Consider the following 12,900-nt stretch of genomic DNA (forward strand, 5'->3'; position numbering starts at 1 on the left):
TGCCCAACGCCTAGACATTGCACACATACCCATTAGGCCTGAATTTACCTATCCCCTCTGCCCCCCTTCCACCTGCCCGACACTCAATGAATGTTACTTCCATATGTGCACATAAGTGTTGATCAGTTAGTGCCAATTTAATGGCGAGTACATATCAGGCCTGTTTTTCCATTCTTGTGACATTTCACTTAGAAAAATGGGCTCCAACATCATCCAGGATATTACAGAGGGTATTAGCTCATCATTTAAATGTAAATTAGAGAAACTTTTCTTCAGTTTCACTACCTACTCAGTAGTAGGTAGTGAAATAATCAGTAGCCATAATGGCTGTGGCTGCCATATTGGACAGTATACACATACACCCATATATGTACCTATATTGTATATATATTCATGTATCTCTGTGTGTACAGTAGAACAGAAAGTTCTATTGAGCACATGCTTCACTACAGTGGATTATGTGGTCAAAAGTACGTAGTCCCAGAAGTCAGAAGAGTGGTCAAAAAGTCAGGACAGAAGCTAGAGAAGGAAGATAAGTTTTCTACTGAGGTAAGCCCTACTCTTTAGGAAAATAATACCTGGAGTAATGGCAGAGAAGAGGGAGACTTAAGATCAATAAGGTTGGTAAACCTTAATCTGTGATGTCTAAGGCCTGAGGATAAACATTTGGGCCACATTTGAAATTTGTTCTGGAAATGGTACTTTGGTCTCTGACTTATTGTACAATGACTAACCTGGGGAGCTATTTACCCAGAGTGGCTAATTTGGTGACACTGGTAACTACATAAAAGTCTAACAGATGCAATCATAGCAAATAGACTCCCAAATGGATCATAAAATGCATGGAAGGATAGAAACCAAAAGAATATTGGGACCCAAGTGAGGTTTTGCTATGAATCCTAAGTGTATAAATCAATATCCTGAGAGAACAAGAATTCCCTACAGTGAGTCTACCTAGTGTAATCGAATCTTGACAATTAACGCGCAGTCAATCAATATCAAAATGATAGATGAATGAAAAAAACAATCTCAGAAACCTGCAGATAGAACAACAAAAGTGGCATTGCCAAGCCTCAAAGAGGAATGCATGTGCAATGTCTTTGTGGGGCTAGCACCTGGGGTCTGAGGCTAGTTGTAACCAGGGTCACAGCTAACATCTTTGAGCACTCACCATGTGCCATGTCCAGGGCCAGGAGCTTGAAACATGCTGTGTCACAGTGAATCTCCACAATACCAAAGTGTTATTATCCCTGTTTTATAGATCACAAAACTGAATCTTAGAAAAGTCAAGACAAATGTTGAGTTATAATGCAAATGCCAAAATTAAAGATCTTACTGTCATCTTTGTAGTCGACAAATGCCCACATAGAATAGAGATCAATAATGGACCATGAATACAAGGAGAAAGGGAAGAGAAACATGTTTTAAAAGACTGTACATTCCTCTACCCTCTCTGCTTTACCCATTTATTCAATAAACTGCAACTAAAATATAATAATGAAGGATGAAGAGTAAGGGGGCATATGACTTTCGATGTATGACAGAGATTGCAGAAGCTAATCTGACAACTCCAAGCAGTTCCAAGGCTCTGGAAGTCATATAAGCTGAGGGAAGGAGTGTGCCAGATGGGATCCTGAAGTAGAAGGGTCCCTGAGGCCATTCCCTTCTGCAGTGGTTTATTTGAGGATTTTATTCTTTCATATGTGAGTTCTGATGCCTCGACAGATGGTTTTTACTAAGCATTACAGATGATTCTTTTTTCTAAGCAAAATAGCAGTCCCCAACTTATACTTAGCATTTTGTCCAACCATCATCTTCCACAGTCTACAGAATTGAACACATACAGTTAGATCTATGTGTTCTACTCATAAAATAACTTTATGCCTCTGTAATTTTTACATACTTATAAACAATATTTTGATAGCACTCCTGAAGTGGAAATTGCATCTTAACAAAGTATCATAGCTAGAAAAGTGAGAACAAATTAAAGATTTCATTCTAAGTCCCCCTGTAGAAGAACTTATGTGGAGCTGAGAAAAGCCTGTGAAAGGTCATAGAGGTCATAGGTGTCAAGGTCATAGAGCTAGTAAAGTCCTATGGTTGTAGTACTAGTAAGTGCTAAACGTGAGAGCCTAGGTTGATCCGATGTGAAGCCCATTCTCTTACACACCCCCTTCTGCCCCGGAAATGTGTGAAGAAGAAAATGTTAACCGAATGGACCCATGCAAAAGAAAAGGCCTAAACAAGTGGAAACCTCCTTAAAGGAAACTTTATAAAAAGAACAACAATGTAAAAATTTTTGAGATATAAGAGTCACAGTAGTTTCTCAGAATAGAAATAAGAAAAACCCAAGCAATACAGTACAAAAATGACACTTTACCTTTTTCTTTGCCCTCAGCAATATGGTTTAACTTCATTGTAATTTTTCTCTAGATGTATTAATTTGCTCTGGCTGCCATAACAGAATACCACAGACTGGGTGATTTAAACAACAGAATTTATTTTCTCACAATTCTGAAGACTGAAAGTCCTAGATCCATTCGTTGGCAAGTATGATTTCTTCTGAGGCCTCTCTCCTTGGCTTGCAGACAGACACCTTCTCCTCGTATCCTCGTATGGCCTTTTCTCTGTGCACATATTCCTGGTGTCTCTTTCTCTTCTTATAAGGACAGCAGTCATATTGGATTAGAGCCCCCCATCTGACCTCATTTAACCTTAATTATCCCTTTAAAGAGCTCATCTCCAAATACAGTCACGTTCTGTAGTGTCCTAGGTGTAAGGATTTCAATATATGAATTTTGTAGGTAAACAATTCAGTTCATAACACTAGGGTAGACATGTTCTTACCTGCCTTCAAAAATTCTCCTTCTTCCAACCCCTCACCTACTTTTTAATGAACAAAGTCCTGCTTAGTGTACATCGAGTCAAGTTTGAGATGCAGGAGAGCTTAGATCCCAACAAAAACAGTGGGGTGACTGACTGTGCATACGGCTCATTGTATTTCAGCACAGTTTCCATCTGGAGATCCAGTGTTGGTCAACTGGAGTCAGTGGGGTATACATTTGCCAACTGGACACTATGTTTGGTTTACAGTGACATTGGTTGATAAATCCAGAAACATGTAATTATCGTACAGACAGCATTGAGCCTGTATTTATCATGACAAGGACTGGATTTTTCCAAGCTCTTCACCAACCAGAATTGCTCATAATAGACTTTCCCAGTAGAGATCCCACGGGACCAAAGAGATCAGACATAGATTAAATTGATTGAGTTGGGTCAATACTATGGGCATCATTAAGTCTAAGAGACACAGTGAAAGAGGAAAAAAATCTGGCTAAAGCAATTAGAATTAGTGTGGATGGGACACTGAAGAGTGGGATTTCTGTGGCATGCCATGGATGCCCCATTGACTACTACGAAGGCACAGGGTGATAGTGTCAGTGATGATGGAGTTATGTTACCTGATTACCACATGGAAACCTGAGGGTCTGAGGAAATTGAAAACTCCATCTTGGACTTCTTGCAATAATCAACCTATATCCCACGAGCATGAATATAAGAACAGAAATAGCCCCTAAACCAAAGCTATGAGAAACTAAGAAGCCTAAAGATCCTTGTGGTGGTCAACATGGTTTTGAATCTGTTCTGGAACTAGGCTGACGCTTTCTTTTTCAATGGTAGAGTGCTCATGCTTACCAATAACTGCAGCAGCTTCCTTGCTAGAAGTGAACTATCCAGGTGAAAGAGCCGTTGGTGGATCCCAGGGTAAACATTATCACTTGCAGTTGGTTCTAGGTCTATTAACACTGTTGCAAGTGGCAGACTTGGTGAAGCAATTGCTAAACTTGAGGTCCTCTTCCCCAGCATCTTGTTCCTGAGCACTTGAACTCTACAGGCTGGACAGCATATTTCAGGCAGCAGAGTTCTCACCAGGGATTGTCAGTCTGAGTGCCAGGTTAGCCAGCATGGGTAGAGAACTATTTACACATGGGGAATATTTGGGGAGATCTTGTTTAGAGAAGGTAAAACAAATTGCAACACAAATTTCTCAACAACACAGCATTAAAAGCTCTCAGGAAAAAAATTAGAAAAAAGGCGACATTTTAGATGTCTAGTTTTCTGATATTTGGAAAAAACTATGAATTTATTGGATCTGAATTAATGTTACCATCCATGGATTTGGACCTCAGGCAATTCATGAGATAATGATTTTTCTCAGTGTGGTATATTTTTGTATGGATTTCCTAACTCATACAAAGTTAGCAACTAGTTCCCTACGTACATACTGCTTCCCCCAGCACACATTGCCCCCCTTCTCCCAGCACGCACTCCACCCAATTTTTCCTCCAGAATAACACAGCAGCAAATACTTCAACTTAAATAACTGCAGCAGCACCATTTGTGGTGACATAAAAATTATTTCCTGTCTATAAATCTGAAGTTACTTTTAAAAATTATAGCAAACAGACCTTAATATTTCTACTACTCTGAGGAGTTTCATGTATCCCATAACGATTCCCTAATTAGTTACCCATTTCCAATTATTTAAAAAAGAGACCTATAAATATGAACTAGAGAAATATAGTGATGATGGTTGTATGAAGACAATAATCCATTAATAAGAATAAGACGCTGAAGAAACGTGAAAGTACTGTACTTGGATCTATTATTTAAGTGTAGTAAGACATCTACAGAGTTTTGATATTTGTACCTGTTCATATAAAAGGAGGGAAGGAAAGTGAAAGCAATGAAACATTCAAGAAATGAAAACTATGGTTATGTATTCATGGAAAGTCCTTTAAAGGAGCAATGATAAAAACCTAGTGCTAAATCCCAGTGAGGAGCAAAAATGAAGCTTGCACAGCTTGTAGTTGACTGCAGTCTGAACATCCATCCCCAAGAAGGGGATGCTCCCTGTCTTAGCCCACTTACCATCAAAAGCAATTCTTCCCTGGGCTTCCCACTCTTGCGTAGAGAACATAATAACAACAGTATTTACTGTTAATTTACTGTAAAGCAGACACTGTGCTAAGTATTTTACTTGCACAATCTCACTTAATACTTTCAACAACGCTCTGAGGAGGATAACTGCATGTGCACATTTAAAAGACCAGAAGACTGAGGTTCAGAGAAAGTAAGTAACTTGCTCAAGTTTATGCAGCTAGCAGAAAAGCTGGTAGTAGGATATAGATCTGTTTTATGATCCTGTAATGCTTAGGATAAAATAATTTTATTGCAGAGATTAAAAGACATAAATACAATTCCTATTACATTCATTAACTCAGTATCTTTTTGCCATGGTGACCCTTCCATTTTCATAGACAATGTCACCAATGACTCTTTAAGTCAACTGTTCAAAAGTTGCATTTAGAAACTTCCAGATGAAGTCTGCTTATGTTCATAATGATAAGTGAAATTGAAACAGATGCATCCAGAATCTGTTATGAAAATTATCCTTGATGCATTTATCATCCTTACTGGTGTCTCTATGTGTTTTATTTTTAATTTGGAGACCTAACAAGATGAGAACAGTGTTCTTAGAGTTGGAAATTCTCTTTGAAAGTTCCTCCTATTAGAGGATTTCCCTGTAAAACTAGGAGCTGGGCAGAGCTATTTTCTATCTTCTGGGCATCTCTGCCCTGTTTCTGGGGCAGAGGCATAGGTTGGAGGAGCGCTGCTACATTTTCTCTTTAGAAAAAATAGGAGAATTGGGAATTTTAGGAGCACACTGAAAACTCCATAAGGACAGAAAAACTCTTGGGAGCTTCTAGCACAGTGTCAAGTTCAGAGGAGACATTGGTGCTGCTCACTTACTATTGATGGGCCCTGCCCTAGGCTCCGAAGGCATCACACAGTTACCACCTAATGGGGACACAGATAAATAAAAAGGGAGTTATGCCAAGTGGTCGTTGCCCAAGGGTGTTATGTAAGAACTGAGGTGGAGTACCTGATTCAGGAAAGTCTTCTCAGAAAGTTTCACCTAGGTGAGACCTTAACAATAAGTAAAAGGTATTCAGAGATTGTAGGAAAGAACTCTCCAGGCCAGCACTTTGTAAAATTGGAAGCACCTAGAGAGCTTTCGAAAAATACTGATGGCTGAGTCCCGTGCTCAGAGATTCTGATGTAATGGGTCTGAGTGTGGGCCAGGCATTTGGATTTTAAAAGTTCCTTTTAAGGTTCCCAAGTGACCTTCATTTGGGGGATGATGCATAGTGAGTGAAGGAAGTGATAAAGTAAAATTTGCTTTTAGAAGACTGGAGGCAGGATGGAAGACTCAGAGTGCATTTAGCTGGAAGTAATCCATGAGCAGAATCGTAGAGATTTGGGATGTATGATATGAGACCCAGATATTTTTGGCTCAAGTCTCTTTACTGTCAGAAGGATATGGAAAAATCAACATTTTTTCTGTTCTTATTCAAATACTCTACAGTCAAGGAAAGTGTCATTTGTCATTCTCGGCAGGATCCCTGCTAGGGGAAGGGTGGCAGATGGTGAGGAAGGGGCTGTCTGGAAGGTTCCCGAAGAGCGGGAGCCTCCAGCTCTCCAGAAGAGCCCTGTAGCCTCTGAGGAGAGGGTGGACAATCAGACACCACTCTTTAGACAAGGCAGGATGAAGGCTGAGATGTCAAAGGAACTAAATTCAAGAACTATATTAATCATTCTCCTGGTGTGTGCTTAGCTCTAATGAATATCCTTGTATTTAGTCTTGTAAACTGTGCTCCCAGAGTTTCACCTCGGGATTGTTCAGGGAAGGAAGAGGAGATGGAAAAGGATGCTCATGGCATTCTGTCTTTCCCTGGCCATTGCTCATGCTGGAAAAACAGCCCCGAGCCTGTCATGATTCAGAACTTTGAGGAAGGACTAAGTGTGTGGCTGCTCATGGGAAAATGATGACTTGTCATCGCTCAGCAAAACATGTCACAAGAATAGAGCGTGAGGAACACCTGCACACATCCTGCACTCATCCTTCCTGTGGGCACCACCCTGGTGAGCCTGCTGAAACCAGCATAAATCAACTCAAGAGGCACTGTGAGTCCTTGCCTTGCCTTGAGATGCAGTTGAGAAATGTCAGAGCTCGGCCCAGCCATGATCGATGTTGCTGAAATGGGCGTCTGGGCCCTTTCAAACCATCTCCCATCATATAAAGTAATTAAACATTAAACTTTTTCAATAACTTTTCTGAAAATAGGGAAATTTTCATCAGTGTGAAGATGCAACTCCCGAGAAAATAGTCACTGTGGCCTTCAGGTGCAGGATCACTGGATCTAAAGGGGCAACAAACTCAAGAGGGAACCTCGGGGCCAGGGCTTTCGAAATCTGGCCCACATTTTCCAGATGGGTAAGACCCACCAGCTCTTTACACTAAGTTGTCAGCATGGCTTTTTGCTTTGTACACTTACATTAAACTTATTTTATAGATCAAAAGACAGAGTGGCTTGCTCTTTTAGTGACTCAATTAATAATAACTGACACCATTTATTGATCTTTGCACCGCATGCTTTGAAAACATTACATCATTTAATCTTTCCAATGGTATTGAAAGCTAGCATTATTATTTCCAGTCGTTTTATGCTGAGACTGCATCATGAAGGGGTCGAGTGACTTCTGCAAGTCCCTGTACCCAATAAGTGGAAAAACTGGGTTATGAACCCACGTCTAGCTGGCTTTCCTCTACAATCGACTTTCCCACAACACCTCCTTATCTCTCTTCTCTTCGGGAAACCAAGGCCCTGGAACCCAAGGCCAGATTAGAGGTTAAGTAACAATGAACTGTTCACAGAATCAACCCCTTGCCCAGGAGCCAGCTTTACTTAAAAGCATCCCCCCATTCTGTCATCCTTCATTCAGTCACAATGACCATCTGCTTGGATTCAGGCAATAGGATGCAGTGATGAACATGGTAGTGTCCCTGCTCTTACAGACTGTGTTGTCTGGTTGGGTGAGATGGTAAAACACAAGAAAATAAATATTTGGGATACATTCAGAGTAGTAAGTGCTGTGACAACAAGCAGAAGAAAGAGAAATGATAGAAAGTGATTTGGGTGAGGAGAGGTAACCTGTGTGATGAGGGAAGGCTTTGCTGACAAATGTCACTTGAGCTAGGAAAGGAATGATGAGACCGAGCCAGTCCTGTGAAGAACCAGGAAGAGAGCATTCTAGGGAGAAGGAATGGTGGGCAAAGGTGTGGAAACTGGAACCACCTGATGATTGTGCACCTGCTGTGGTTTATTCCGCGGTACGGTAAAGTGCCCAGATCATCAAGGGGTGAAGACTGTTTCCCTACACCTTGTGGGGAGGGGGGTGTATTAGCTGTGAAATGTGGAGGTGTGGATGTCAACCTTAGGTTATACACTCATGCTTCTCTCTTAGGACTCTGTGGGCCTTCCTGTAAATAAAGCCCCAACCAGCCCCCCTCACCCCAACACCCGAGTCCTGGTTGGCCGGTCCCAACATGCCTGCTCATGCTTGAGTTCTCAAAAGGAATGCAACACACTTTGCAATCCTCTCTATAAACAAAAATAATTGACTTCACTCTGAATGTTTAATGAATGAAAGGAAATGACCTACTTAATTTCCTGTATGTTTTGCTGTGGTAAATGAGTATAATAATGTAATAAAGCAAGAAACTTCGAGTGGGGAATACATTTAGGTAAAAGTTGGGATAAAATAGATAGATGTCTAGAAAACAGAAAATAGACAGTTATGTTGAAACAATGACTCCAGGTCTTCTCCGTGACACTGCATTTATTCACATAGTACTTTTCAGTCGGAAAAGCATTGCCATGCACATCATCTCATTCGTGCATCACAGCAAGTCTGGGCCATAGTAGAGTGGGTGTTGAGTGTTGTGTTATTAATATCCCTGCTTCCTTTTTGAGGAAGAGGAGGCTCACCTGGAGATGGTGCCCTTTCGGGTTCCCTAGCTAGTGAGTGCTGCAGCTGAGATCAGAACCCAGGGCACTCAGGGCTTCACAGCTTCTTCTTCTTCTTTTTTTTTTTTTGAAACGGAGTCTTACTCTATTGCCTGGGCTAGAGTACCGTGGCGTCAGCCTAGCTCACAGCAACCTCAGACTCCTGGGCTCAAGCGATCCTCCTGCCTCAGACTCCAAGTAGCTGGGACTACAGGTATGCGCCACCATAACCGGCTAATTTTTTCTATATATTTTAGTTGTCCAATTAATTTCTTTCTATTTTTAGTAGAGATGGGGTTTCACTCTTGCTCAGGCTGGTATCGAACTCCTGAGCTCAAACAATCCGCCCGCCTTGGCCTCCCAGAGTGCTAGGATTACAGATGTGAGCCACTGCACCCGGCCCCTTCACAGCTTCTTAAACTACAGTGCTGGATCCTCCTCTGCTTTCCAAAGACAAGCTACTAGGAAGCACAGGTCCTCTCAAACAAAAGGCCTGCTCTTTCCTGCCTCAGGGCTTTTGCAATTTTCTCTCCTCTGCAGGGACATTCTTCTCCAACCTTTTCACAGGGCTGGCACTTTTCCCCTCTCTCAGGTCTCAGGATTCCCCTTTTAGAGAAGACTTTTGGGAACACCCCTCTCCAAAGTAGCCTCCCATTCTCCCTCCCTCCCAAGTCATGTTTTATTACACTGCCCTGTTTATTTCCTGTATGGTATTTGCTCTATTTGCAGAGTTACTTTGGTGTATGTCTGCTTACTTCCTTCTTATCTGCTCCTCCATGACACAGCAGGCTCTATAACGGTAGGGGGTTGGAAATCTCTCTCTCTGCTCTGCTCTCAGCACTCACAGCGGTGTCTGGCACATAGTAGGTGTGCAATAAAGGCTAGCCAGATAAACAGGAACACAATACTATGTAAAGTCACTCCCTCACAAAGAGGGAAGAAGGGGATTTTACATTCTGGCTTAGCCTTTTGCTCTTTATGTGATCTTGAGAAATTTTAACTTTTAATGTGGATTGAACTTTGTCCCGTTCCCCCTCAAAAAATTCATATGTCCTAACCCCTATAACCTCAGAATGTGAATGTATTTTAAGATAGGGCCTTTAAAGAGATAATTAAGTTTAAATGAGGTCATTAGGGTGAGCCTAATCCAGTATGACTGGTATCCTAATAAAAAGAAGAAATTTGGATGCAGACACCAATAGAGGGAAGACAACGTGAAGACATAGGGAGAAGATGGCCATTTACGAGTCAAAAAGAAAGGCCTCAGAAGAAACCAACCCTGCCAACGTCTTCATATTGGACTTACAGCCTCCAGAATTGTGAGAAAATAAATTTCCATTTTTTAGGGCACCCAGTTTATAGCACTTTGTTATGGCAGCTCTTAGAAACTGATACAACCTCTAACATAAGTGTAATAACTGTTATTGCTATTAAATGAGAATTAAATGAGATCATATGCAGGCATGCATCACTTAATGACAAAGAAACAGTCTGAGAAATGCATCATTAGGGGATTTCATTGTTTTGCAAACATCATAGAGTGTATTTACACAAACCTATGTGATATAGCCTACTATACACCTAGGCTATATGATATAGCCTATTGCTTTTAGATTATAAACCTGTACAACATGTTACTGTACTGAATACTGCAGGCAATTTTAACATAATGGTAAGTATATGTATAAGTAAACATATCTAAACATAGAAAAGGTACAGTAAAAACACAGTATAAAAGAGAAAAAATGGTGCACCTGTAGAGGGAATTTACCATGAATATATATAGCTTGCAGAACTGGAAGTTGTTCTGGGGCAGTCAGTGAGTTAGTGGTGAGTGAATGTGAAGGCCTAGGACATTACTGTACACTACTATAGACTTTATAAACACTTAGGCTACACTAAATTTATAAAAAACATTTTTCTTTGATAATAAATTAATCTTAGATTATTGTAACTTTTTACATTATAAACTTTTTTGTAGCTTTTTGACTCTTTGTAATAACACTTAGCTTAAAACACAAACACATTGTTCAGCCATACAAAAATATTTTCTCAAGAAATTGTAGAAGATGTAAACAGACGGAAAAATCTACCTTGCTCATGGATTGGCAGAATCAACATTGCTAAAATGTCCATACTACCTAAAGTGATCTACAGAATTAATGCAATCCCTATCAAAGTACCATCATCATTCTTTACAGATTTAGAAAAAATAATTCTACGCTTTGTATGGAACCAGAGAAGATCTTGTATAGCCAAAGTAATCTTAAGCAAAAAGAACAAACCGGGAGGTATCAGTCTACCAGACTTCAAGCTGTACTACAAGGCCATAGTAACTAAAAGAGCATGGTACTGGCACAAGAATAGAGACATAGACCTCTGGAACGAGACTGAGAATCCAGAGATGAAACCATCTGCATATTGTCACCTAATCTTTGACAAAGCTGACAAAAATATACACTGGGGAAAAGAATCTCTTTTCAATAAATGGTGCTGGGAAAATTGAATAACTGCATGCAGAAGATTGAAACGGGATCCCCACCTCTCACCTCTTACAAAAAACAATTCAAGATGGATAACAGACTTAAACCTAAGGCATGAAACCTTAAGAATCCTAGAAGAAAATGCAATAAAGACTCTTTCAGACATTGGCCTAGGAAAAGAATTTATGAAGAAGACCCCCAAAGCAATCACAGCAGCTACAAAAATAAATAAATGGGACCTGATCAAATTAAAAAGCTTTTGTACAGCCAAGGAAACTATCATTAGAGCAAATAAACAACCTACAGAATTGGAAAAAATATTTGCTCTCTACACATCCAATAAAGGGCTGATAACAAGAATCTATCTAGAACTCAAAATATCAGCAAGAAAAAATTAAGCAACCCCATCAATAAATGGGCAAAGGACATGAACAGAAACTTTTCAAAAGAAGACAGAATAATGGCCAGCAAACATTTAAAAAAAAGTGCTCAACATCTCTAATCATTAGGGAAATGCAAATCAAAACCACAATGAGATATCACCTAACTCCGGTAAAATTGGCCTTTATTAAAAACTCCAAAAGCAACAAATGTTGGCGAGGATGTGGAGAGACAGGAACACTTTTACACTGCTGGTGGTACTGCAAATTAGTGCCACCTCTGTGTAAAAGAATTTGGAGATACCTCAAAAAGCTACAAGTAGAACTACCATTTGATCCAGCAATAGCACTATTGGGCATCTATCCAAAGAAACAAAAGTCACTCTATAATAAAGACATCTACACTTAAATGTTTATGGCAGCACCATTCACTATAGCAAGGATGTGGAAACAACCCAAGCGCCCTTCAATCCATGAGTGGATTAATAAAATATGGTATATGTATACAATGGAATACTACTCAGTTATAAAAAATGACGATGATCTAGCACCTCTTATATTTTCCTGGATAGAGCTTGAGCCCATCCTCCGAGTGAGGTATCACAAGAGTGGAAGAATAGGCACCACATGTACTCGCCATCAAACTGGCACTGACGGATCAACACTAAGGTGCTCACACAGTAGTAATATTCTTTAGGGGTAGAGGGGTTGGGGGTGGGTAAACTCACAACTAATGGACACAGTGAGCATTGTAGGCAGGAAAGGGCACGTCTCAAATCATGGTTGGGATGTGGCAAAGTCATAACATGTAACCAAAATCTTTGTACCCCCATAATTTACTGAAACAAAAGTTAGTTTAAAAAAAAAAAAGAAAAGAGATACTTAACCCGTATTATCAAATAATATGTTTTCATGATTTTCTCACACTTACCCATCTTTCTTACACATGCATGTGCATGCATGCACAATTATAAACTTTTCAATGGTAGAAATTGTTAAATCTTTTTAAAAAATTCCCAGAACTTAGTACTTTTGCCTGACATTGAGTAAATAGTATTAAAGTCAATTCCTTACTTTATCCAGCAAAGTATACGTATGATTTGTAAATATTTCATGTCTTTA

The sequence above is a fragment of the Propithecus coquereli genome, unplaced genomic scaffold (genome assembly GCF_000956105.1).
Source record: "Propithecus coquereli isolate 6110/MARCELLA unplaced genomic scaffold, Pcoq_1.0 Scaffold415, whole genome shotgun sequence".
Lineage (NCBI taxonomy): Eukaryota > Metazoa > Chordata > Mammalia > Primates > Indriidae > Propithecus > Propithecus coquereli.